The sequence below is a fragment of the Cryptomeria japonica genome, chromosome 1, assembly GCF_030272615.1.
Source record: "Cryptomeria japonica chromosome 1, Sugi_1.0, whole genome shotgun sequence".
Lineage (NCBI taxonomy): Eukaryota > Viridiplantae > Streptophyta > Pinopsida > Cupressales > Cupressaceae > Cryptomeria > Cryptomeria japonica.
The window spans coordinates 375,209,507-375,236,260 of NC_081405.1; positions in this window are offsets into that span (position 1 = coordinate 375,209,507).

Genomic DNA, 26,754 nt, shown 5'->3' on the forward strand with positions numbered 1-26,754 from the left:
AAAGGAGATCCATTATCTCCTTTTTTATTCATTATCATGGCAGAAGCATTCAGCAGATTAGTTAAATCCAACAATGTATTGGGCACCTTGCAGGGCATATGTATTCCAACTACTTCTATTTTTGTTACACATACTTTGTTTGTAGATGATAATCTTTTGTATGGTAAATCTTCTATATTGGAAGCTAATCGAATGAATAGATCCTTGGACTTATAGACATGTGTATCTGGTCATAAGGTAAATGCACAAAAATCAAAGGTATACATTTTCAATACAAGACCTGTTATTAAAAGAAAGATCATTAAAATTTTGGGATTCAAGCTAGAGGAACTGCCATGTACATACTTAGGTATCCCCTTCTTATGGGATCAAATAACAAAAAAAACTAGAAGAGTGTTATTCAAAGAATAAAAGATAGAGTGTCAGCCTGAAAAGAAAGATGGCTTTCCCTTTTAGGTCGCATACTTCTCATTAAAATTGACCTTTCTTCCATTCCTAATAATTAAATCTATGTGCTTAAAGCCCCTAAGTCTATGATTCTCCAACTTGATAAAATCATCAAGAACTTTCTATAAAAAGGAAATTTGTTAGAGGAAAAGAAGATCCCATTAATCTCCCTAAACAACATGTCTTTTGGAAAGAAAATAGGAGGAGTAGGATTACATGATTTGTCAAAGAGAAATAAATCTTTTGGTGGGAAGTTAATATGGAAAATGTATACAAAACCAAGTGCAAAATGGTGCCAGCAAAATATTTGGATTCACCTAACCCCCTCAGAATCTTAACTACTCCTAATCCTCTGGATGGATTAGCTATGTGTAATTTCATGACTTCTTCGAGGGATGTAGTAACATAATATATTTATTGGCAAGTGTATAATGGAGAAGCGATTCATTTATGGAATGGTCATCCTCCTCTAGCTCATATTCAATAGTTACAACCAGCCATCCCTATCTTTATTCATAACTGGAGGTCCAATCTAATTGATTATGTGAATGCTATAGAGTTAAATTCAAGAAGAGTTATTTGGAAAGATATTTCAGATATACATGTTGAGGACAGTCACAAGAATCTTTTACAGAATGTCTTATCTCAAAGGATTGCTTTCTTATCAAACAAGACAGATCAAGTCATATGGGCTCCCTCCAAGGATGGCAACTTCTTAGTTAAAATGGGTATATAGAAATTCATCATTTGGAGAATCAGCAACAAACACAAAGAGCATATTCCTTTTGTTGGAACAACACAATCATGCCAAAGGCAAGGTGTTTTTATTGGTTAGATCTCCAAAAAAATATCTTGACAAGTGAAAATTTACAAATTTATCAACCTTTCAATTGTGTTTTATTTCATCAAGAAAAAGAGACAGTTGATCATCTACTTCTTCAGTGTTCATTTGCTCAGCAATGTTGGCAAAATCTCATGGAGAAACTAGATATTTCTATGCCACTCCAAAATACAATGTGGGAATTATTTCAATCATGGCCTATTCTTTTTAAATCTTCCCATTTATCTTGTATTTGGAATATCATTGCAGATACAATTGTGTGGTCCATTTGGTGGGAGTGCAACAAAATAATAATTAGAAAAGTTGTTTCACCTATTGATAAAGTGAATGAAATTTTAGAAAATAAATGTTTCAAAATTAGTAAATGTTTATGTACAAAAACACAATAATTCTAGTTCGCTATTTACTGCTTGAGATGGTTTCATAGTCAAAAAAATGCAAGAAGATTTCAGTGCCACCCAATGGTAATTTGTCAGTGCCACTCATACCAAAAGTCAATAGGTCTCTCATTAGCTAGAAACCTCCTCAACATCATTTTGTTAAATTAAATTTTGATGGCTCATCACGAGGTAACCCAAGGGATTCAGGGGTTGTTGTTTGTATTCGAGATCACTTGGATGAATTGAAAGGTTTCAGATCACTTGCTTTGCCTTCAAGAACAAACAAAGTGGTGGAAGGATGGGCTCTTCTTTGTGGTTTATTACTTGCCAAGAAATTGGGTTTCTCAAAGGTTCACATAGAAGGAGACTCCTAAATAGTTATAAATGCTTGCAAATATAAAAAATGTTTCAACTAGAAAGTTAAAAATATATTCAGTCAAGTTTGGGCCCTTTTGGATACATTTGAAAACTACCATTTATCTCACATATTGAGAGAAGGAAATAAATTAGTGGACAATTTGGCAAACATGGGTTGTGATAAACTAGAGGTAGACTCACTGGAAGGAGGTCATTTCATAGAAAATTATCCACACTTACTTCAAATTGTTAACAAGGAAAATGTTAATACGGCATGATGTTTAATCATTCATATCACTTTAAACAATTTGATAGTAATTAGTATTTGGTGGGGCAAGTTGATATGGATTTTAATGGTTTTCATATGGTCACATGTGTGAATGGCCAATTCAAATTGAAAAGGAGACTAAATTGTGGAGTTTATTGCATGATTTTAATCATACCTCATGTGATACCAAAGCATTTGGAATGTGTGATTATTACCATTTATGATAAAATCATATGGCTTGGCAAGCAATAATGAGTTTTCAAGTTCCAAAAATAGGTGGTTGCCTTGGTCGTAGCATACTCATCACAGCTCTTTCCCAATTTAAATGTGGTTTTGACTCATTCATATCAAAGAACCAAAGGATTTTGTGTGCTTTGTGGTAACAGTTCTTCATAAAATGCAACAAGGGTCCTCTTCATTAGACGAAGGAGAAATTCAAATAGCTTGTTGGTGTCCAGGCTGTCGCTTGGCTCATATGGAGTACATGCCATGGAATTATAAGGTTGGGATTTTAGTTGCAGATTGGGAAAGGTCATTTATAGATCAAATTTTGGATGACAATTTAGGGCAAGTGTTCAATGTTCATTGCTACCAATGCAGGAAAAGTGAAAATAGGATAATTGGTGATGAGTGTTTCCATAGGCAAGAAGAATCATCTTCCCTTCTTAATTACTTTTAATCTTTCTATCTAATGCCTTAGACATGTGTCTTCTCTTGAATTAATAGTTAGTAAGGTTGTTAGAGATGGATTTCTTCCTGGTAACAAACTTCTTCTTGCAGTCCAACGTTATGATCTCTGGAAAGGGCAAGCACATATCAAGGGTCTCTTTCCCTATCACTTTCTCCTTGATGGGAATTCTTATATATCAGTCTATGATAAGATTAAGAACTCTTTAGAATTGCAGAGTGTTAGATACATTCAACAAACCTTGGATAGGCATAACAGGGTGCTCGATAAATACATGACAGAAAGAATTTAGAAAAAGGTCAATGCATTGCTAATCTTGTTAAGTCATGATCATGTGCAAAATATTCCTCCTCCTCAAAAGCCTTCATTTTCTCAAGGTTCATGTGACCAAGTCAACACACAACCTCCATTCCTAGACCTTAATGTTCCACCAAGGATGACAAATACAGACATTATAAATGACACAACAAGTACATCACATTTTCCGCCTGCACAAGAAATTGGGGTGCCTCAAGTACATCAAGATGAAAATGAGGTCGACCCACAAGCCATGGAAAAATGAAAATACTTGGGAAAAATTCAAAATTTTGCTGATATTATGGTATATTTTGCTGATATTCGGGTTATCTCTCTGCGACTACATTTGTTCATTTTTGTCTTCAAGATGTTTGCAGGTGACTATCCAATCATATGTGGATTTATCTATTAGAAGGGGTTGGCCATCTTGTTATGTATCTATTTGAAAATTTTGTATGGATATTAATGGCCATGCTAAAACAAGTAAACTTTGGCACTGTACAAAGGAAAAATTATAGGCAATTTTAGGAAGATCCTTGATCTAATTTAAGCTATAACTAGAGGTTTTCTTTCTCGTTCTTTCATATCGGTATGCTCTTTGAACCAGATTTTGTAAACTTATATTATATTAATACATATTAGTGGCTTACCACTTGCTTTAAAAAAATGGTGAATATAATTAATATTTTTAATATTTGATATTATTAACTTATAAACCAATCATCTATCATTTACTATGCCAAAATATTTTAATTTATAACTTTAATAAAATAACATTCGAGTAGCTTAATCTACACTAAACCAAAATTTTATATAATTGTGGCTATTTAGCCCCTTTTATATCTTAATCTATTCACTAAAAATGGATGACCCAATTTCAACTATTTATCATCTGGTGAAATTTATTCATTAAAAAAAACTTAGTTTTGTAGTATCGTAAATTGTCATCGATCCAATTTACACCTCATGTTTGTGCCCCTACTTTAGCATGTCCTATCCTCATCATCATTTTAGGTCTATTTGTGCCTATTCTCTATCTTTGAGACCATGAACAACCTTTTGTGGGTCCTACCATGGGATAAACCATATTTTTGCATTATTTTGATCTCGATTATGGTGGGACCAAGGCTTGGAGTGCCTTGATCTGGACCATGGTGCACTAAAAATACCATGGTCCTTCTTAATCAGGCCCCAATTTGAAATGGGGTCAGGGCTGTATCTCATCAATAATATTTTATTGAACAAAAGATACCAGTGAGGGGGGGGGGGGGGTGTGAATTAGTGGTTTCCAAACTTTACCTTTTTATATCCTATTTGTGTATATCGGTTAGAATAGATAACATAAAGCACGCATACCAGTTAGATAGGAGGATGACACAAATGCAACCACACACAAAAGGGACATCACATAACATCGGTATATATGAGGAAAACCCAACATGGGAAATACCTCAGTAAGAAATGTTGTTGGAGTCTACTGCTCCAATCCAACCTCACAATGAAACATTTGCTTACAACATTTAGGGCACCACCCCTACTTTAGGGCACCAAACCGAGGAGCACCAACCCCTAACTTTAGGGCAACAACCCAAGGAGAACCAATCCCTACACTGAGATCCAACTCAATGACTATAATATCATATATGAAAACAAAAGTAATATTCTTGTTACAAATGAACTTTGTAACTCTCACACATGTCTCTCCACCGGTTCACCTCTATACAGATCTTTGCAAGTTCTTTTCTCACCTTCTCTCTATTGCAACCCTACCAGTTTAGCCTCTACTTATTTTCAGCCGATACATTTCTCTCTACTTATCACTAGTTGTCAGATTATCGGTTTAACTCTGCACTGTACTCTAGCTAGCCGGATCTCATCAACTGCTTACACTGCACTGCAACTCCTTCTCTACCTTTCTGTGGGTACTAGCACTACCAATTTTCCCCACTGCAACTCACTTTTCAGCATACCGATTACTCTGACCTTGTTGGTTAAACCTCTGCTAAACCCTCTCACCGGTTGCACCTCCAACATATAGTCTATATGATCTTCGATGAAGTCTTTGACTAGTTGGCTCTTTGCTACTCTTTCACACTCCACTCTTCAACATCTAGCACATAATCTTCTGGCACCATCATCAATCATCTTCTATCATGAGTCAGAATATTTATACTTGATTTTTCCCACCATGATCGACATTCAAACTTTTGGCATGATAGGGTTCCTTCATCAACCTCGACGAAAATTAGATTAGATCTATTCTCAAAGATAGACCACCTATAGTTGATCACCTATCACCACCAATCACACAACATCCAGAATACGTTTGTCATTTTTGGAAAACACAATGACCTCTTCAGTTTACACTTGTCAAACACCTATGAATAGATCACGTAGATAGATTTACGTACCCTAATAAGCACCTGGACACTCGACCTTGATCAAGAAGCCACCAAATCAGATCTTTATCCTCTAATCAGTCTCGAGCCTCACCCTTCTGCTCTCAACCCATGAAAAATGCTATCAACATTAATGTCAACCAGTCACCACCTACCTCACTAACAATGCATGGTTAATTTATTTGACACTTGGACACCACGTGGCGTCTCTGTCGGTATCCACCTCTACTGAGTCTTCTAAGTCTGTACAGACAAGATAACTGACCAATCACACAACCGAGTTCATTTATCGATATGCCCTAATCAGTCTACCTTCAAAATTGTACTTTGTTGCTCTTTCGGTGGAACATCCTTACCAGTCACTTCACATGCCAAACCGCAGCATACTCAATTTCATCAGACAAGAGCTCTTCACTTGTCACTTTATCAGCTTTACCGGTGGACAACTATACTGATAACTCGATGATGAATGGATAGTACTAACCCGATACTGAGAGGGGGGGGTGAATCAGTACAGACAAAAATATAGTCCTAAACTAGTTTGACAGCACACTTCAAATGACTAGCAAATAGTGACACCGGTTTGAAATAGAGTGCAACCGATAAAGCTAAGAATGACTGAGACAAGCATTAACCAGTTACTCACTTAGCTTTTCACTCAACTCAAGACTACACTACCATTTCACCCTTATGCATAAATAGGTAATCTATCATCAGATCATAATAACAGCTAGTTCAACATGTTTTATTGATAGGTATAAAACTCAGAACCATCATATGCTTGATAGACAATAGGAAAGCATCACAAGATAAAAGCATCACACATGACACACATATTTCTCACGTGGAAACCCAACTGGGAAAAACCACGGTGGGGATGAATACCCACAAGCTGTTTTTGAACTCTTTAGAAGTTCGCTCTGTTAGGAACCTTGTTCAGTTAGAGACATTACAATAGGTTCTGCTAGGAACTGATCCTATTAGGGATCACCTGGGTAAGGGATGGCTAGAATACCAGGTTAAGGGTTAAACCCTATTAAAGGTTACCTTGTTAGAGGATTTCAAGAACTCAATAGCTAAAGGATTTCAAACTCAATAGCTTTGAATTACCCTGTTAAAGGATTTACAGCAAGCCGATTAAGGCTACCCTGTTAAGGGATTTTCCAACTGTTGAGGTGGTTAGAGATCAACAGGTATTACAATGATCTGGTAACAACACTCAATGCCAATGCAGATCCACTCGAGCTCCTCTTCACCTTCTGCACTTACACTTTGTAGGTATCACTTCTCTCCTTTGGGTCTGGCAAGAATCACGTATCCCTTCTCTTGGATACACACACACAACTTTTGCCAACAACCTCAGAAAGAGACACAACATCAACCTTATAGGAAAATAGATAGGTCAGTAGCATAAACCCTAAACCCTAAACCTGTTAGGTTAAGGAATTCAAATGGTTCAATCCTAACCGTTGAGCACACTGCATTAAATGCAGTAGTTCTTGATCCAATCTCAAGACATTCTCCATTGTCCATTTCAACGGATTTTATGGTGGCTAATAACTTATCACACGTTATCACCATTTTATAGACTTCTCACATTCCCAAGGTAGATAGGAACAATCTCCTTCATGTAAGATCCTTCATGTGCACAAGGCTTACGTGGCAACACGATCTATTCTTTGTTACCATGCTAACTCATCACACAAAGTCACTGGTTGAGCCACATAGGCTTGAAGTACTTAAATCAAAAACCCTTAAGTTGAGACTACCAACTGGTAGTCATACAATACTTCCATGAGCCGGTTCACATAACTATATGCTGGTTCATCATGAACAAACACACCGCTTCACTTTGGCACAAATGCCAATTCACAGTGTTCTACCAGTTCTCTCATATGTTGGTTCTCACTTCTTCAGCATATTGACATCAATGACAATATACAATGTCATGCTTCACTTTGGCACAAATGCTGGTTCACATTGCTCTACCAGTTCTCTCATATGTCGGTTCTCACTTCTTCAGCATATTGACATCAATGACAACATATGATGTCATTGTGTCCTCATACCGGTTCACATAATGCCAACAATCTCCCCTTTTGGCATTGACAGCAATAAACAAAGATATCTTCTCTGCTTCGCATCTTCTCCCTCTTTGACAACAATACCAAAGTGGAGGCACAAGCTTCCCTGTTCCATTATGTTGCTCCCCCTGAGGAGTAGCATCCTTCAACACATCAATCCTGAAGAAAAATTTGACTATGCAATACCTGACTGATGTGGAGCATATACCTTTAGTTTACTTCCTGAAGGGTCAACACCCCTAATTCATCTCTCAAGTACATAAATGTAGCCTTTGGGAGAGGCTTGGTGAATATGTCTACTAACTACTCCTGACTGGAAACATGTTCCAGTGCAATCTCTTTGTTTTGAACCTTTTCCCTCAAGAAATGATACTTAAGCTCAAAGTGCTTGGTTCTAGAATGTAAAACCGGATTCTTGGAGATATTAATTGCACTAGTATTGTCACAAAATTTACTTTTTGGTTCAGATACAAGAACTTTGAAGCCATTTAGTACATGCTTCATCCAAATTGTCTGAGTGCAGTTCATGAAAGCTGCAACATACTCTGCTTTCGTTGTATATTGAGAGATACAACTCTGCTTCTTACTCATCCATGAGACCAGTCTACCACCGAGAAAGAATGCACCACCTGTTGTGTTTTTCCGGTCATCTATATTGCCTACCCAATCAGCATCTATGTATACTTTCAAGTTGAAATCCTTGCTATAGGGATACCATAATCCATAGTCAATAGTTCCCTTCAGATACCTAAGAATCCACTTGACTGCAACCAAGTGAGATTCTCTTGGGCTTTTCTGGAATCTTGTAGTAATGCCAACTGCATGTGCAATATCCGGTCTGCTATGCACTACATAATGCAACTTACCAATCATTGATCGGTGTTCCTTCTCATCAACCAATTTTGAGTCATCTTCTTTAGATAGTTTACAACCGGTCACCATCAGAGTACCAACCGGTTTTCTATCTTCCATGCCAAAGGTCTTCAACACCTCTTTGACATACTTGGACTGAGTGATAAAGATTCCATCCTTCATCTATTGGATCTGCAATCCAATGAAGAATTTAATCTCCCCTATGAGTGACATTTCAAATTCTTTCTTCATCTCATATGCAAACTCATGACTCATCTTGTCATCTCCACCAAAGATAATGTCATCAACAAATACCTCACAGTTTAGGATCTGATCTGCTTCAGACTTCAAGTAGATATTACTATCTTCACTTGTTCTCTCAAATCTAATCTTCACAAGATGGGAATGCAGATGTTCATACCATGCTCTAGGTGCCTGCTTTAGTCCATATAAGGCTTTATGTAGCCTACATACCATGTTACTGTATTCAGATAGGGCAAACCCATCTGGTTGCTCAATATACACCTCCTCTTCAAGTACACCATTTAGGAATGCAAATTTTACATCCATTTGATATACTTTGAAACCTTTAAAAGTTTCATATGCAAGAAGCATACAGACTCCTTCCAATCTGGCTACAGGAGCAAATGTTTCACCACAATCTTCTCCTTCTTCTTGAGCATATCCTTTGCACACTAATCTGGCTTTGTTCCTAATCACTATGCCATCCTCATTCAACTTATTTCTGAAAACCCATTTAGTACCAATGACATTTTTGTGCTCCGGTCTGGGTACCAAAGACCATGTACCATTTTTCTCTGTCTAGTCAAGTTCCTCTTCAAATGCCTTGATCCAATCTTCATCCTTATGTGCCTCTTTGAATGATTTAGGCTCAAATTCAGAGATCATACATGAGTTTTCTCTGACCTTTCTTCTTGTAAGGATTCCTACATCCTTATCTCCTATGATCTGCTTAGGATCATGATTCTGCTTGACATACTGAGGAATGGTCTTTATAGATTCCTCTTGCTTTTCTTCTTCATCCTCATCTCCATCAATATCAGCATCTACATTTGCCAGTGTAGGAGCATTGTTACTAGTACTCAGTTGGTTGTCAACCGATTCCTAGAAGGTTGCAATCGGTTCATTTACTGCTTGCTCACTACTAGTTTCCTCAGTTTTCTCAGAGGTTTCATCAACTCTTACATTCATGCTTTCCATAATTCTCTGAGTCCTATTGTTGAAACACTTGAGAGCTTTTCTCTTGGTGGAATATCCTAGGAATATTCCCTCATCACATTTCACATCAAATTTGCTCTGGTGTTCACTCCTCTTGATGTAACATTAGCTACCAAACACTCTAAAGTAGCTAACCACAAGTGTCTTATCAGTCCAATATTCATAAGGATTTTTATCCTTACCTTTCTTGATGAGTACCCAGTTCATTGTGTAGACTGTAGTGCTCACCGCTTCTCTCCAAAAGGTGTGAGCTACCTTTCCTTGAATCAACATGGTTCTAATTCCTTCAACCACAGTCTGGTTATTCCTCTCTGCTAGGCCATTTTGTTGTGGAGTTCGGGGGAAAGAAAATTGCCTTTTGATGCCATGTTCTTCACAATACTTGTTGAATTCACCGGAAGTGAATTCCCCTCCTTGATCAGTTCTCAGGCACCTGATCCTTTTACCGCTTTCCTTCTCCACTAATGCTCTGAAAGCTTTGAACTTTACAAAGTCTTTAGACTTGTCTTTCAAGAATGTGACCCACATCATTCTTGAGCAATCATCAATGAGAATCATGAAGTACCTATCACCCTGCACACTTCTAGTTTTCATAGGACCACACAAATCAGTATGCACAAGGTCAAGCAAGTTGTCAGCAGTGAAAGATTTACCTTTAAAGGTTGAGGAAGACATTTTGCCCAATTGACACTCTCTGCACAAGGTATTATCTGGTTTGCTTAGCATCGGAAACCCTCTAACTACCTTGATATTACTAGCCTTCAGAATGTTATCAAAGTTTACATGATAGAGTCTCCTATGCCATATCCAGCTATCATCAAATTTAGCCATAAGACATGTACTTATATTTGCATTCAACTGAAATAGGTTACCTTTGGTCTGCATGCCAGTGGCCACCAATTCACCATTCTTTCCTTTGATTCTACAAACTCCATTCTTGAATTCTAGAGTGAGGCCACTGTCATTCAGCTGGGCAACACTCAGAAGGTTGTGTCTAAGACCATCAACCCAATACACCTTGTCAGCACTACTCTTTCCATTTAGAGAGATAGACCCGCTACCTTTGACCATGCATGGTGCATCATTGCCAAAGCGAACCACACCATCATCATACTCCTCCAAGGATAGAAACTTGCTTTGGTCACCAGTCATATGGTGAGAATAGCCACTGTCAATGATCCACTCATTGGAATTATCAAACTAGGAGACAAGAGCCTTCTTGTTTGACACATCTTCCTTGATAGCAACAAACACAATATCTTCATTTTCTTCATCCTCTGATTCTTCATCTGTGACACCTTCATCAACTGCCACAAAACAGTTTCTCCAGTTTCCTCCTTTGAATTTCTTGAACCTTTCCGGTTTGTCCTTGTTGTCACCATTAGGACAGTTTATAGCAATATGTCCTATCCGGTTACAAGAAAAGCATTTCAAAGGTAGCTTACCTCTGTATTTGTCGGTTCCTTTAGGAAGTTTCCTAGAAAGGAGAGCTTCAAATGCCATCAGAATCTCCTCATCATCCATTTCTCTGCCCTGTCTTGGTTCACCACTAGTGCTAACTTCTTTTCCTTTTCTGGATGGTACTACAGAAGCTTTAAAAGTTGATTCGATCTTTTGAACACTTCCATCGAAACTATTTAGCTCATAGGTTGTCAACTTTGCAATGATGGAGTCTACGGATACCTTAGTCTTGTCTATTGATCTTAGCTCTTGAATAGTAGCAACCCTTATTGCATAGACCAGCAATAGGGATCTCAGGACTTTGCTTACCGTAGTGGAATCTTCTATTTTACCACCTGCACTCTTGATATCTCCAACAACTATTTTGATTCTTATTCCATATTGTTGAATTGTCTCACCTTTAACCATCTGCATATCTTCAAACTTCCCTCTAAGGCTTTCTTCCTTAGCCTATTTTACATGCTCATCACCGCCATAGATATTTTCAAGAGTATCACATACCTCTTTGAGATTTACCTTATCCTGAACATCAATAAACTCAATGTCAGATAAAATACTAATTATGGCTTCCATGACTTGCCCATTCTCTTGCATCTCTCTCTTTTGGTTTCGGTAAGGGTACAGATAGGAGCAACATAAGCAGTCTCAACATAGCTCCAGTGTTGAGCACCCATGCTTCTGATGTATGTCTTCATTTTGTTTTTTCATATACTGAAATTGTCTCTGTTAAACTTTGGACCTTCCCTCTTCATCATTAGACTGGGATCTTTACCTCAAGCGGTTAAGCTTATAGCACAGAGGACCTGGAGGATGCTCTGATACCAATTGATAACTCAATGATGAACGGATAGTACTAACCCGGTACTGAGAGGGGGGGTGAATCAATACAGACAAAAATACAGTCCTAAACCAATTTGATAGTAGACACTTCAAATGACTGGCAAACAGTGACACCGGTTTGAAACAGAGTGCAACCGATAAAGCTAAGAATGACTGAGACAAGCATTAACTGGTTACTCACTTAGCTTTTCACTCAACTCAAGACTACACTACCATTTCACCCTTATGCATAAATAGGTAATCTATCATCAGATCATAATAATAGCTAGTTCAACATGTTTTATTGATAGACATAAAACACAGAACCATCGTATGCTTAACAGACAATAGAAAGCATCACAAGATAAAAGCATCACACATGACACACATATTTTTCACATTGAAACTCAACTGGGAAAAACCATGGTGGGGATGAATACCCACAAGCTATTTTTGAACTCTTTAGAAGTCTTCTCTGTATGGAGCCTTGTCCGGTTAGAGACATTACAATAGGTTCTGCTAGGAACCGATCCTGTTAGGGATCACCCAGTTAAGGGATGGCTAGAATACCAGGTTAAGGGTTAAACCCTATTAAAGGTTACCTTGTTAGAGGATTTCAATAACTCAATAGCTTTGAATTACCCTATTAAAGGACTTACAGCAAGCTGGTTAAGGCTACCCTATTAAGGGATTTTCCAACTGTTGAGCTAGTTAGAGATCAACAGGTATTACAATGATCTGGTAACAGCACTCAATGCCAATGTAGATTTTCTCGAGCTCCTCTTCACCTTCTGCACTTACACTCTACAGGTATCACTTCTCTCATTTGGGTCTGGCAAGAATCATGTATCCCTTCTCTTGGATACACACACACAACTTTTGCCAACAACCTCAGAAAGAGACACAACATCAACCTTATAGGAAAATAGATAGATCGGTAGCATAAACCCTAAACCCTAAACCTGTTAGGTTAAGGAGTTCAAATGGTTCAATCCTGACCATTGATCAGATTGCATTCAATGCAATAGTTCTTGATCCAATCTCAAGACATTCTCCATCATCCATTTCCACCAATTTTATGGCGGCTGATAACCCATCACACGTTATCACCATTTTACAGACTTCTCACATTCCCAAGGTAGATAGGAACAATCTCCTTCATGCAAGATCCTTCACGCACACAAGGCTTACGTGGCAACATGATCTATTCTTTGTTACCATGCTAACTCATCACACAAAGTCACCGATTGATCCACATAGGCTTGAAGTACTTAAATCAGAAACCCTAAAGTTGAGACTACCAACCAGTAGTCATACAATACTTCCATGAGCCGGTTCACATAACTATATGTCGATTCATCATGAACAAACACACCGCTTCACTTTGGCACAAATGTCAATTCATAGTGTTCTACCAGTTCTCTCATATGTCGATTCTCACTTCTTCAACATATTGACATCAATGACAACATACAATGTCATGCTTCACTTTAGCACAAATGTTGGTTCACAGTGTTCTACCAGTTCTCTCATATGTTGTTTCTCACTTCTTCAGCATATTGACATCAATGACAACATACAATGTCATTGTGTCCTCATACCAGTTCACATAATGCTTGGCATGATAGGGTTCCTTCATCAACCTTGAGGAAAATTAGATCAGATCTCTTCTTAGAGGTAGACCGCCTATAGCCAATCACCTATCACCACCAATCATACAACATCCAGAATACATTTGTCATTTTTGGTAAACATGGCAACCTCTTCAGTTTACACTTGTCAAACACCTATGAATAGATCACGCAGATAGCTTCACCTACCCTAATAAGCACCTGGACACTCAGCCTTGATCATGAAGCCACCAAATCAGATCTATATCCTCTGATTAGTCTCGAGCCTCACCCTTCTTCTCTCGACCCATGAAACACGCTATCGACATTAATGTTGACCAGTCACCACCTACCTCACTGACAGTGCACGGTCCATTTATCTGACACTTGGACACCACGTGGCATCTCTATCGGTATCCACCTCTACTGAGTCTTCTGAGTCAGTATAGACAATATAACCGACCAATCACACAACCAGGTTCATTTACCAGTATACCCTAATTGGTCTGCCTTCAAAATTGTACTTTGTTGCTCTTTCGGTGGAACATCCTTACCAATCACTTCACATGCCAAACCACAACATACTCAATTTCATCAGACAAGAGCTCTTCACTTGTCACTTTATCAGCTTTACTGGTGGACAACTATACTGGTAATATCTTCTACATGTATACTAGTAACATACCATGCACATCGGTGGCACCAAACTCCATATTCATTCTAGCAACATCCTATGTTTGTAGTTGTTCACCATTTCCTTTATCTTCATCATCCCAAACATCATCTCAACCAATTTGTCAAAGTGACAAACCTATCCTTCCTTCTTTGTACCAACAACTCATTGTGTCTACCTGGTTGATCCAGTGTATATCTCTGATCTCATGCACCTGAGGCAACTTAGTGTTTCACCAATTCATCCAGTGTGAGCCTTCAATCACCTTCCTTATACTCTTTAATCTTATCTTATAGGACTATGATTCCTTCCATACATAATAGGAGATAAGATCCACTTACCGGTGGGAGTGGATCCTTGTCATCTGCATCTGGAATTGCACCAATATGGCTTCCCTGTTTGATCAACAGACATGTCTTCAAATAGGCACATATGATCCGATTGGGCATACTCTCTATGAGACTTCTCATCATCTGGTGACTGAATCTTTATCCAGTGGGAGTCCTATTGTTTCACATCCAATAGCATATTGGTTGCCACTTCTTCATTAGCTCACCCTGCTTGCTCACTTGCCAGTTGGCAACAATGCACTGCCAACATACCACTTACTGGTTGTTTTACCATACCAGTCTCCAATACATGTTTTCAACACAAGTCAACACTAACTTGTGTACCGGTGATTCCAATGATCATTATGCTAGATGACATCATCTTTCTTATCGGTGACCTTCTATACTAGTTGATATCAATGACACCATTTCTGATATGCATCAATGACAACACTGCTCATCATTATCCCATACCAATTGCCATCCTATACCGGTTGACATCAATGACAACACAATGCCAACATATTTGATCCCTATGGTTCTGCATGACCATTGGAGGTCAACTTAATTGGTAATTTACCTAGAAACCCCTATATAAAGACAGTTTATCAACCTAATTTCATCTAGGCAACATATGTTGAAATATCCTAACACTTGTGCATCAATAAAGTATTTATCACCAAGCATTTTTAGAGACCTTCAAGGCTATATATTCATCATTCAACCATTGTCAAGAAAAATTTTATCATTCGTATGCAAGCATGTGTGTGTGATTATGGTTTTGACTCTGTCATGTCATTTCATACAACATTTGTGATTACATTCAAAGAGAAAAGCATCATCATCAACAATTGCAAATCTGAGGTATATCTATCAAGCATTTATTTCAGTACTTGCATTATTTTATTCAAGGTTAATTCCTAAATCGAGGCTTGACTTAGGAAAACCCCTATTCCCAACAGTTTCCCCTTTCTTTATGTGTGCAAGAAACAAGTACAAAGTTGTGTTTGGGAGGATCGACATAATTCAAAAAGACGAACAAGTTTACCTTTTGACAATGATAAATTCGAAGGACCATGGAAAATTGATACTACCTGGTCCTAAAAAATCAGGCCGAACTTCTTGAAATAGATTTATAACATCTTATTTTACCCAAATTCAAGTTGGTGTCTTCATACGATGACTATAGCTCAGCGTTTCTTCCTAATCACTTCAATAATCACCTATTTTACCCTAACTTCAGTATTTTCACAATTCAACTTAGAAAGAGGGGCAAACAAACTAGGTGAACCTAATAAAAAATTTAGACTTTTTTCCATTGTGATTAAGCCTAGATCTATTAGGTACATCCCTCTTACAATGCAGTGATCTCTCAAGTAAAATTAGTGGTTTTGTTACCTTAATTGGTGAAACCCTAATTTTCACCATTACATTTTTGGTGTACCCAACTCCTTACACCACTATTTCTAATTTGTGTTCTCAAATCTGATTAGTAGGCATTTTAATTTTCAAATTTTGCACTCACAAATTATATTTTTAATCAAATTATATAAATTTAGAGATTAAATTCATAAAAACCATAATTTATTTTGGTTAATTTGATTTGTGGGTTGCCTAATTTGTAACTTTTATTTTTAGATCTAAACTTAGACATTCATAATGACACTTAATAGATCTATTTTATTTTCCATTTCATATATGATTACATTGGTTTTACTTATTGTGTTGGATAGTGGTTTCTTTCACTTTACATTGCTTCTTTTTGTTCATAGTACTTTGGCATATTGTATTTTTAGAATTTCTAAAATGATTCCTATTCATCAATAAAACATCAAAGCTTTTATCCATGATGCATATTGTTATATAGTGATATTTTTTGTTGGGAATAAGGTGTTGTACACCTTGCATAATAATGTTATAATTATAATATTTATTTATTATGTGAGTTTTCCATGGACATGTAATGTAATATTTATTTATTTGATGTTGCACATGGATGTGTAACATGTAGAGATTCCTTGGGAATATTCACGAGCCCACTTGATGAGTTGTATTGTAATATTGGGATATTATATTATATTTATTTAATATTGGGGAAAAATATTTAAAAAGAGAAAACTTAGTACCTAATATTAAATGTGGGTTCAATGGTAGTTGTTAGCACATGGTTTTACTTTACCACTAGTTGTTTTTGTGTGAACTTGGGTCTATAAAAGCAAGCACATGTTTAGTGGTTAAGGTTGGCTAGTGGTTTTGGGATGTCATTGTATTGAGTCCTTTAGAGGATTGCATTTGTGAAGCATGACATGGAATGTGTGGATTCATGATTAGACACATGGGAATGTATCAGAGGGCTTGATGGTTTGAAGGTATTCATTATAAATCTATATTTCTTTATGGTTGAATAATATGATGGAGTATGAATGCTTTTGAAGGTTGGGTTTTCCCCTCATCACAGTTTTCCCAGGATATATCTTATGTTATCTTTTGTCTTGTCTATTTGATCTTTGCATTATGGTGATTTCATAAGCGTGTATGCATGCTTTTATCTCATGGGTTATGTAGGAAATGGGTTATTTGCATGTGGGTGTAAAGCATTATTTCCTAACATGTTTTAGGAAAATGTATTACATATGTAGATCACATAAAAAAAATTGTAGCTCATAATCCTAGAGATGCTAGCTAAAAACCTAACACGTGTACCTCTCCTAGGGTATCTCATGTGAATGAAGAAAGAGTCAATACTCTTAGAGCTTATCTTAACCTAAAGATTATCATATATTTAGTGTTTTAAGGTTAAAATACATTTTTTATTCACAATTGTACTAAAGGTCTAGGACATTCCCATAATTCACCTATGGATGATCTCCTTAGGGTTCAAAAGATTAAGGGGTATCTTGCCAAACATATAACGTATCATCCATCTAAGGGTGCTTCTTCTTCAAACACTCATTTTTGCTCAGATCATCAAACTAATGATCATGATACCAATGATTCTCTAGATTTTCAAAATGGAATGAAAGGACTCATTGATAATGAAATAGTCAAAATAATAATAAAAAAATTCATCTTCTTCTAGAAACCCTTGTCCTACATCTTAAGAGACAAGACCTACTCCTATTTATGACCAAGAGAAATAAGATACTACAATCATTTGGAGATTGAAGTATGATAAGAATTTTGTCTTTCATTTCATTAGACTTAATTAAAATTATAAGGAAGGCAGTGCACATTGTCTTTTTCATCGTAGTTACTCCCATTCTCTTGGAAATTGTAAATCATTCAAAACATTTGTTCAAGACCAATATGATAGAGCTTGTATAGCTCTTACAACTGAATCTTACACTCTTCCTTGGTGAAGAAGTAGTGCCTTAGCACTTGATTCAACCTCCATGTTGCTCCTCACCTTATGCCAATAGTAGTTAACTTCATTGAGGACTCTTTGTCATAAGTGGTGATGCTTTTTCAATTTCAATCATCTTGGGGCAGCAACACTATTAATTCTTTCCTCTATGCTTGGGGGGAAAGAATATTATCTTATCACTTCTCTCTATCTAAGGTTTCACTATTTCCTTTAGGGGTTTCTTTTTTCATACTTTGATGTCCTTTCTTCCATGGAGTGGTATGTATCTTATGATTAATCTCTCCTTAGGGGGTGTGTGATCCTTCATATTAATATTTCCTTCCTTGAATATTACCTCTTCTTTAGAGTTGCATTTGCATATCTTGATGTATTTTCTTGCATCAAATATTTCTTCATGTGAGGACATGTGTGTTCCTTATTTAAGACCTTTATTTACTTGGAATAGTGCATTTTCTTATGTATAATCTCTCTGAAGCAATCACCAGTTAGGAGGGACCTCAAAGAGGTCAGTCTAGACCAGTCAGCAAGAGTAAACACAACCAAAACACAAAGACATGATGGAGGAAATGCAGAAAAGATTGAATTATAACATGAAAACTGATTACAAACAACCAGTAACAACTGGGTTATAGAAACCGGATCACATGCCTACTAGAACATGCTCAAAGTACAAAACAGGTCACAATCGGGACCTCAAATCTTAAGATATATCTTCTATGCTCTATCTAAATTCTTGGTTCCATTCTAATGCTCTATTAAAATGATTTATATGATCCAAAGGGATCCAGTCGGCCCAAAAAAGAGATCAAAACCCAAAGAACAAGACCTAACATGCAAAACTAATAAGGTCGACCTCTGCCAAAGAAATTCCTCTGGAAAATCCAAAGGATGAAGAGTAGATCATGGGAAAAGGTTGGCCACATGCCAAGGAACATCAAAATCAATGCTCAGGGCTCCATAAGCTATGAAAGGGATCTAGTAGATCACCAATGCATAGGTCCAAGCAACCAGTAACATGAAATTTTCAACTCGTAACAATAAACTGTCTCGGAAAATGGTCGTGTTAACTTGTTAGAAAACAATTTAAATGCTCCAATTCAAGTAAAATCCAACTCCACAAGATCCACTAAGACAAATTTGGGACACACAGAAAGAAATGTTGAAACTGCACACATAAAGGAAATATTTTTGGTTGATGTTGCAAGATTGCTATGAACCGGGGATGCTCCTACATCAGACATCCAGGGATGTTGAAAAATTGAGTATCTCACTTTGCTGGGGTCAAAGGAAAACCAAGGCAGTCTACTTGTCCCTGGGAAATCCAAGATGAATCTTCAACTGGTATTTCCTCCCACTTCACAAGATACTCCTTATAATGACTGCTATGGGTACTATGCCCAATCCTACTGTCTAAAATATCTTCAATCTGATTCAGTTCCTTTAGGAGAAACTATTTCTCCAAGTCTGCAATATTGTCCTCACTAAATTTTGGTGAAGATCTGCAATGTTAAACACAGGTGAAATACTCAGACTATCTGGTAACTCCACTTCATATGCATTTCCAGAACTGAACTTTCTCAAAATCCTGCAAGGTCCAAACTTTTTCATCTGCAATTTGTTATAAGTTCCAACTGCAAATCTTTCATTTCTCAAACACACCATCACTTCATCGCCAACTTCAAATTCCTTGTGTCTCCTCTTCTCATCTGCCTTATTCTTATACTTGCTATTCATTTCCTCCAAATGTTGCTTAAATTGAATATGTAGGTCCTTCATGTGATCTACAAATTCTTTTTCTTTTGAACTTCTTCAGACTTAACTGCTAATATCCCTTAATATTGATATAACTCTAGGATGCACTCTGGTAACAATCTCAAAAGGTGTTCTGGTACTTCTGTTTACTGAATTATTCTAGGCAAACTCTACTTGTGTAAGAATCAAATCCCAATTTTTGGTTTTATCTCCAACCAAACATCTCAACATATTTCTCAAGCTTCGGTTAACTACTTCTATCTGTCCATTAGTCTGTGGGTGAAAAGTAGAACTGAACTTCAAATCTATCTTCATCTTCTTCCAAAGTGTTCTCCAAAAATAGCCAACAAGCTTAGTGTCTCTCTCTAAAACTATGCTCTTAGGTAATCCATGCAATCTCACTACTTCCTTAAAAAATAGGTCTGCTACATGTAATGCATCTGATGTCTTCTTACAAGGTATGAAATGATCCATCTTCGAGAATCTATCCACTACTACAAACATAGAATCATTTCCTCTTGGTGTTTTAGGTTATCCAATTATGAAATCCATGCTTATATCCTCCCAAGGTCTTACCGGTACTGTCAAAGGTCTATACAATCCCACATTCTGACTACTACCTTTTGCAACTTGACAAACTCTACAACTTTGCACATATTTCCTAACATCCTTATGAATATGGGGCCAAAAGTAATGCTCACCAATGCTACTATTTTGTCAATACCAAAATGTCTAGCTAATCCTCCACTATGTTTCTCCTTTATCAGATTCTCCCTCATAGAACTCTTAGGTATGCACAAGTGAACTCCTCTGAATAACATCCCATCCTGAATGAAGTAATCTAGCCACTTGCTTCTATCTACCATGTAATGCCCCATCAGAAACCCTAAAGGAAAAACAACACAACTAGGTAACTAAAGGGTGAAATATTATTTTTTTTAAGATTAAGTGCATTAATTATAACAATTGCACATTTAATAACACAACAGAAGTCTAACACATTATTTCCCAAGGGTTACCAATGAAGATTAATTCATATATCATATTAACACCATGGTTAAATCAATTGTTCATTTTAATTACGTAAATTAAATGCTTGAGAATAAACCTACACATACATCTAAATTCCATAATGAAAGAATTTAAGTATTTCAATGCATTTATTTATCCATAAACCATTTATACAAAAGATCAAAGCAACTGAATTAACATACATTCCACTGATATAATATTACAATATATCCATAAATACATGGCTTCCAAAAATACCACGAAATCCAAAAGTTACAATAGCAAGGTTACATAAAAGTTTGATACAATGACCACAAGGTCTCAACTGAACAATGATCACGAACAAGAGCTAGTACATGAACCATGAGCCAAGAAACACCAGCGAAGCCTTTCCTCGCCTGAAGATACAATCTTGAACATCCGATGGGAAGTGGCACTACCACCCGACCATGTGATCCTGAATTGGAACCACCCCACCATGCTAGGAGATAGTAGAAGACCCTCAAGCAAGCAAAATAAGACAAGTACGATAGTAACAAGACTCTGCAAACATCTATGTGACTCAACTCACAAATACTAGTGACTCTAAGGAGAGAGTTTCATTGCATGGCTTAAGGTGGTTACCCTAGTAGGCCTCCATAGGTCCCGGCCCCCATCCTGGGTTATCTTGGTAACCTCTCCCAAACCACCAGCTCCATCTAAGCCTCATGCGGACCCTACCAATCCTTTCGTGAAGACAAGGTGGTAGGTTTGCCATTCCAAGCCTTCTCACCACATCCTGAGCCTATACAAGCACTCAACCATGTGCGAGGCACATTATCTTAATTAATATCTAATCTACCAACCCCCTAATCAATTATTAGGTTATCACTTCTTAACTGACTTTCGAGGGGTTATCCTTCCATCCACTTCGGGCATGGACCTCGCTCGAAAGCCACTCTCTCTCATAGGACACTAACAGGAAAGGTCTCTCTATGAGAACTCTATGGCGAAACTAATAGCCATATCTAGTCCTGACAAACCATAGGTGAAGGATACACAATTACTAACCTAGGATTGACCATATGGAATAAAACACACAATGGCTCATATCAACAAGGTTACACAACAACACCTGACCAAGGGGATATATCCATAAAGGACATGACGACAACACGACCAAAATTGCAATAAAATAACGCTCGACTAAAAATATCATAAACACTAAGATTCTAAAATAGGCAATCTTTTCATAACACAGCCAAAAGCATAAACAACATGCAATTTAAGTTATTTCAGAAGATAAGATAATCCACTCTATCAGAAAGGAAATTTCAAGTTGTCGTTTGTACAAAAGCTAAATTATCACATTGAAATAATCTCCCCTAAATTAAAAAGGTTTCCATATCCTAAATTAAATTCTAAATTAGAATACATATAATAATATAATAAAATTACATGAGTATATATTCTTCAAATATAAACCATGTAATTAAATCATATTTCAAATATATATATACTAAAAAAAATATTTAATTTTCAATAATAAAATTTGCATGCTAAATTGAAAATTTACTTTCCAAAATAACATCTACATATTAAAAGAAACTTTAACTTCCAATTTCAACATTTAAAATTTACAAAGAAACTATATTAATCCCAAAGCATTAAAAAAACTGCTTTTAATAATCTTTGTTTATCTATGCATACCTATGCATATTTATATTTTTTTTTTTAACATAATATAAAAAAATAATACCAGCACCCTATGCTGGACACATAAAAAAATAATAATAAAGGCAAATTTAATAAAGCCTGGTAGCTTTGCTACCGCACAGTAGCACATGCTACCAACCCCCCCCGCCTTGGTTTAAAATAATTATTTATTTATTTATTTATTTTTATTTTTTTTAAAATTCCATAGCATAAAAATTATAATTTTCAATTTTCAATAAAAAAAAAAATTCCCTAGAATTTAATTAATACAATTTTCCCCAAAATAATTAAATAAAGCAATTTCCCCGTAATTTTTAATAACCCAATAAATTTAATTAAAATTAAATTTATTACTATAGTAACTAAATAATTACACAGAGATGTACAAATATTGGCAGAACAACCATAGCCAAATATTGAAACCAATACCAAACAAGAGGAAATATTTTCTCTGGTAAATCCCATTTTCTACCAAAACTTGCAACTTTTATGCACAGTAAAACATCTTGGCAAAATTTGCAGAATAACTTTTCCAAAATCCTCACAAAATTTAATCTACAAACACTCAGGAAATAACTTCTTTCCATAAACTAAAATTAATTTCAGGAATGAATTTTAGCCAAGAACATGAAATAACGAGAAAGGGTTTTGGATTTGACAAATATTTTTAACACACATCATTCAGAAAGAGGGAAGAAATAAAATATTTTCTATAAAAACAACCAGAAGAGGCCACCCAACCTATATAGCTTTCCTAGAAGATTCACATGGAAGAGCTCAGTCCTGTACCAGTTTTCCAAGCCAACCCCTCTTCCAGCAATCCTCTGATAATTTCTTTTTCAACAAAGTATTGCTTCCAAAATAACTTTTTCTTCCAAAATCTCTGCCTTCTTCTTGTCTACTAAAAAGAGAAAGATCTATTCTTTTTAACCTAAAATTTTAGGTTGCACATATTTTTCCCAAAAACCTAATATTTAATTTTAGTAATAAAAAGGAATTTTATTTTCTCTTCTTTTTTTTAATTCCCACTAAAAAGATAATTAAATGAACATGCAAAAATCATAATCCTTTATTTTTTTGTTTCTTTTCTTTTCTTTTCTCATGCTAGATAATTAATTTTCTAAACAAAAAAAATTACACAATACTTTAATTCTAATTTATTCTTTTATTCATTTATTTATTTAAAATTCTAGTAAACAATAAACGAACTTAATCTAATTTATTTTTCACTAAAATTTAAATAAGATATAATTCGAATACAATGCAACTTGCAATCTAATTTAATAATTTCTTTTAATTAATTAAATTTAAAATCTCAATGCATAAAATACATAATTCCAAAATACCAACTACGAGATAACTCCATAAATTTAATTAATTAATTAAATCCACTAAACACACAATCTGAGCAACCCTAAACAAAGACTCAGAAAAAGTCAAACAACAATACACGAAGGCCGAACAAACTGATTGGACGACCAACTGACGACACTCACAAGAGTGTAATCTAGGCAAAATCTAGATCATCATCATACAACATATTCAATTCCTCAAATCCTAATACTATCACTCTCATCTCTGTCAGCAAGTTCCTTCTCCTACTCAGTGCATCAGCAACTTTGTTAGATTTCCCACTTCTATGCTTCAACACAAAGGTGTAACTCTACAAAAATTCTACCCATCTCATATGTCTCTAATTCAACTTACTCTGACTATTCAAATACTGCAAAGATTGATGATTCCTATACAACACAAACTCCCTTGGCAACAAGTAATGTCTCCACTTCTTCAAGACTTGAACTATGGCATAAAACTCATGATCATACACTAAATATCTCCTCTGAGAATCATTCAATTTCTTACTGAAATAAGCTACTGCTCTCCCTTCATGACTCAAGACTACTCCTATTGTTGTTGCACTTGCATCACAATCCACTTGAAATACTTTATTGAAATCTGGTAAAGCCAACATAGGCTGCTCAGTCACTTTCCATTTCAACAGCTCAAAACTTTTGTTTGCTCTGTTGTTCCACTTTAATTCCTTTTGATCTTCTCTCATGGTCTCAGTCATAGGGTTACCAACTGGACTGAAATTTCTAATGAACTTCTAGTAGAAACTAGCCAATCCATGAAATGATCTTACCTCTCCAATGCTTTCCGATGTAGGTCACTCAACAATTGCTTTTACTTTCTTAGGGTACATCTTCAAACCATCCTCAGATATCACAAATCCCAAATAGACTAACGCATCTTTCATGAAAGTACACTTAATATTTATCAGCAACTTTTCTTCTCTCAACCTCTGCAAAAATTGTCTCAAATACAAAAAATTCTCTTCTTTTCTCTTACTGAAAATAAGAATGTCATCTAAATACACAATAACAAACTTACCCAATAATTTCTTCAATGCCTCATTCATCTACCTCATGAAATTACTCAATGCATTAGTGAACCCAAAAGGCATCACCAACCATTCATACAATCCTTCATTAGTCTTGATTGTTGTCTTCCACTCATCTCCTTCTTTGATCCTGATCTAAAGATATCCACTCTTCAAATCTATCTTTTTAAAGTATTTGGATCCACTCAAATAGTCCATTATGTCATCCATCCTAGGCAAACGAAACCGGTATTTCACTGTGATATTGTTTATTGCTTTGGAATCGGTACACATTATCCACTCTCCATTCTTATTAGGTGCTAATACTATTAGTAATGCACAAGGGCTCAGACTTTCTCTGATCAAACCTCAACAACTCCTGCACTTGTCTATTCAGTTCTTCATTCTACGTCGGTGTCATCTGGTGTGCAGCTTTGTTAGGCAAACTAGCTCCAAGAACCAGGTTCATCCAATGATAGATACTTCTCACGGGTGGCAATCCATCAGGTACATTATCTGAAATGATGTCTTCATATTATGTCAGCAAATCTTTTATCTCTTCCGGATGTTCCTCTTCATGCTCTAGATTCTCAGTGTTCCTAGGAACTAAGGCAAAACACACATTCTCATGTCTCAATCCATCCAAAAATTTCCTTCCATCCACCAAATAGATTCTAGCATACTCTTCAAAGGTTCCTCCAAGGGTAGCAAGGTTTTCTTCATCTCATTGGCCACAATAGTGTATGTATTCTTGTCAGCAAATCTTTTATCTCTTCCAGTTGTTCCTCTTCATGCTCTGGATTCTTAGTCTTTCTAGGAACTAAGGCAAAACACACATTCTCATGTCTCAATCCATCCAGGAATTTCCTTCCATCCACCAAACAGATTCTAGCATACTCTTCAGAGGTTCCTCCAAGGGCAGTAAGGTTTGCTTCATCTCATTGGCCACAATAGTGTATGTATTCTTCCTCCCATCATGTATTGTCTGTCTATAAAACTACTAAGGTCTACCCAATAAAAGATGACAAATATCCACATGCATAATATCACACAAGACTTCATCATGATAATTCCCAATTTTCAATTTCACCAAACATTGCTCACTTACTAACAACTTATGTTCATCCTGAATCCATGCTATCTAATAAGGCTTAGGATGTTTAAATCTTTCCAAATTCAACTTATTCACCATCACTTCTGAAACGGGATTATCTGAACTACCACTATCAATAACAACTTTATAGCATTTACCGGATACTTTACATCCGGTCTTGAAAAAAAATTCTTACTCTGCAAGGGCTCTTCATCTCTCTCGGTATGAAACAAAGCTCTCCTCATCATCAACAGTTCTCCATCTTATGGTTTATTATCTGATCTGATGGGGTTTTCTTCTACCATTGCTTCTCTTCTAGTATTCTTTGTCTTCTTACACTCGAAAGCATGATGTCCTTCTCCTCCACACTTAAAGCAAGATCCTCTAAATGTTCTCTTATCTTGTCTTCCAAAATTCTCATTTTGGTAGCCATCTGGTTCTCTCCTCTGGTAGAAATTTCTATCATTTTTCCAATATGAATTACCTTCTTTGCTTACTTCATTGTCCTTGTTTTGATCTGTACAGGTTCTTCTGCCTCTAGTATATCCTAGTCCTCCTTGAAATCTTCCTCCAGAAAACCTTCCACCTGTGTCTCTCTGCCTCTACTCATGTCTTTTGTTTAGCTTTTCTTCTTCCTTCAGGGCATACTAGTAATCCTCTTCAACACTTTGTAATTTGATTGAACTAAGTTCATCTTGTATAGACACCTATAATC